This window comes from Petaurus breviceps, unplaced genomic scaffold (genome assembly GCF_028583685.1).
Source record: "Petaurus breviceps papuanus isolate PSGF00001 unplaced genomic scaffold, PetGlider_PUasm1.0 129, whole genome shotgun sequence".
NCBI lineage: Eukaryota > Metazoa > Chordata > Mammalia > Diprotodontia > Petauridae > Petaurus > Petaurus breviceps.
The window spans coordinates 7,445,126-7,448,477 of NW_027185665.1; positions in this window are offsets into that span (position 1 = coordinate 7,445,126).

The following is a 3,352-nucleotide window of genomic DNA, read 5'->3' on the forward strand; positions in this document are numbered from 1 at the left end:
TCAGGGGAAAAAGGTCAGCAGCCCGAACTTCAAAGTATACAGGCAGAATAATCAAGACAGAAACAGATCAAGTAGACAGCTTTCCAAACTTTCCAACCATTACATCCATACCAAATCAACATCTGGGTTTCAACATCTGGGTTTTTCAAAGCCGGGGCCCTCTGGACAACGGCTTCCCAGAATCCATATCAAATCACAGAACACTTCTCAAAGTGAGCCCCAAAACAAAGCTACACATCAGGGCTTATATAGCCTTCTCCTGGCTCAGAGAATGTAACAACCTTGTTGACTCACTGGCCAATCAAGAAGTATCTACTGAGAAACAAGCCTCCCACCCCAGGCTCCAGGTGCACTTTAGCCTAGGGGCAGGGAAGATCTTCAAAATTTACATTCCCATTACACCCTCAAACAGAGTAGAATGCTGGCTAAGTACCAGAAGTTATGGGTAACCCTTTGCCATTCATATACCTTACATGTGTGTCTTACTCCACATGGATGTTGTGTATGTCTATGGGAGAGTTCTCCCTAGGTCTTGAGGGGAAAGACTTTATATCAACTGTTCTTACTCTACTATCTTAGTAAATGCCTTTGTTAGAAGTTAATTAAATATACTGACTGATTGTCAAAGGAGAATTATACTGGTAGGAGCTTGTAATGGTAATGAAGATTTGAAGATCTTCCTTGCCCCTTAATAGGCTTAAGGTAATTTGAAGACCTTCCCTGCCTTCTATAGGCCATATGTATTCACATGGAGTCCTGAGGAGGGGCGGGGGCATGGAGTAGCTTGCTGAAAGGGTGATATAGGAAGGGTGGAGCAGAAGGGAGCAGAGAGAGAGAGCTAGAACTGCTGGGAGCAAGCAGAATGGAGGCTGAGCGGCTAGCATGAGTGAGAGAGGAGGCATTCTTGCTTAAAGGAGCCTGTTTTGTTTTGAAGGCCTGACAGAGGGAAGGCCTGGGAATGTTGGTGTCCACTGCATTGGTTATGTGTACCAACTTCTTGGTTGCTATGATGAATTTGACTTTCTGGTTTGGAGATTTGGCTTTCTGGTATTTGAATAAATGCTTTGGTTCTGTCATCCATGTGGAGAGTCTCTTATATTTTGTGATTCACAACTATGCCAGCATATTCATAGCTGCCTTGGGTGCTGTGAATATTGCATTGTTGTTATAGGGTTCAGAAACTACAATGTTAGAAGTATAGTCCTATAGGAATCCTGAGAGTAGTCAACCCCTCCCTAAGGACCCAACCTTCAAGTGAGAGTATAAATTGGGGGGAGAAGCCCCAAAAGGAATGCTGCACTATTTTATTAGTCCTATATGTATCTATAATGTGATATCCAATAAAGAGTGTTTTCGTAACTGAAGATAACCAAACATCACCTGATAATTTCACAACTGTAAACAAAACACATGTGCATAAGTGGTATCATTATAGTACCAATAAAGTATAACCTATGATATTTCTATTGTAGATCTCTCAAAAGTAAAAAAAAAGTAACAATTTTTGCAATTTACAGTACCACTGATAGAATATAATCTTAGACTTAAAAAGTTACTATAACATTTAATCCCATCTCCCACACCATTGCAAGAATCTTTTCTGTAAATTCAATCATCCACTTTCTACTTGATCACTCCCAGAAAATGGAATTCATTACCTCATAATGAAGCCCATTTACTGAGCTTAAGTCCCATACTCTGGTACTTCCACCCATTGGTCCTGATTCTCTTCTCTTGAGATACATGGAATAATTCTAAGTTCTATTTTCCATGATCTTTCACTAATATAGGGAAGATGTGGGGAAAGTACACGTTACAGTGTTCTTAAAATCTCTGAATAGAATATAGCAAAATTCCTGTTCAGTAAAGTTGTGATTCCCCTAAAATTTCAGAATTGGCTTTTACGAATGCCACCAAAGTTAACTGATTTCTGCTTTCCAAGAATTCCTTTAGAGAAAGATATATAGAATGGTCATCACCTATCAACACTGGAAACTTTGGATCTATTCAGGAAAAATAATGAGTGACTGAATCTCTTAGGAAGCTGCAAACTGTAATTTGGGTGACCTTTCATAGCATAAACACCCAGTGGCTTTCACAGCTGAATTGGGCTTTATCTAACAAGCTGGGTAGGTGCTTTGGTCTCTTCCTATGGGAAATGTAATCTGGACCCTTGCTTCAGAATATATATCTTGCTGAGATGATGCAGCAGCTCTTGCTTGGTCATCAGTGATGAAACTTGCACAGAAGACGGTTGATCTCAGATTGAGGGGGAGATGACCAGGTAGTGAGTAGAAACAGATTGAATATTCTTTTGCAGCTCTTCTAGTACTTCTTATCCCTGGGACTTCCAGAAGAGGCAATTCTTCCCACCTCTAGTAGCAAGGGCAGTTATAAACTCCAGCCAGTGAGAATATGTTTTTACGTAGGTAAGCCTGAATCTTTGACCACCTACTTTTGCTTTCTGTTTTCCCTGGTCAGAGGTGAATGACAAGCAGTCGTAAGAAATGGAGGTTTCCAGCCTGGGCAGTAACTTTGTGAGTTCAAACAATCAAGCAAGAATTTCTGAGATGAACACTGGCTGCTTAATAGAAAGTAATTCTTGAAACAGCAACACATCTTAGAGAAGAAACCATCACCTGGGCATTCCTGCAGCTGAAAGGACTAAGAGAGCCTAAGCTATGCACTGGTTGGTCAAGAGATTTGCAGCTTGTAAAGTTCAGAAGACAGATCAGAGATTAAAGTGAAATATCTATTTCAGCAATTTCATAAATTTTTCTTTACATTTCAGGAGAGTATAATGTGTGATGGGTTGATGTTTTATGTTTCTATATTGGTTAATATATGCATATCAGGTTTTTTTGTGTTTTAAGAATTTTCAATAGTAAAAGAATAAAGCACTGCCCAGTACATGATACCCATATTGTAGATTGAGTATATTTTCTAAAAGGGACATTAGTACCTACTTTTGAAGGAGCCCTTAGACATAAATCATACCTAAGCTACATTTTAAAGATTTCCTTGGAGTTACTTCAGTACAGGGTCAGTGAGCTAGAGACAAAGAAGCCTGACCCACTTTGAGCCCCCATGGGATCTATGGAACCCCATGGACCTGAATCTGGTCCATGTGAGTTCAGGACCCATTTTGGGAAGGGGACCCCTAGGTCATGGGTCTCATTTTGCCCTGAAAAATACAAAAGAACCTTAACATGTTATCATTCCCCCTTTATCCACCTGTTCTCCTGATGTCTCTATTTTTACCAAGGGCACCATTATTCTTCCTGACACCCAGGTTTGCATACTCAGCATCATCCTCAACTCTTCATTTTCAATTTCCCTAATACCTGATTTG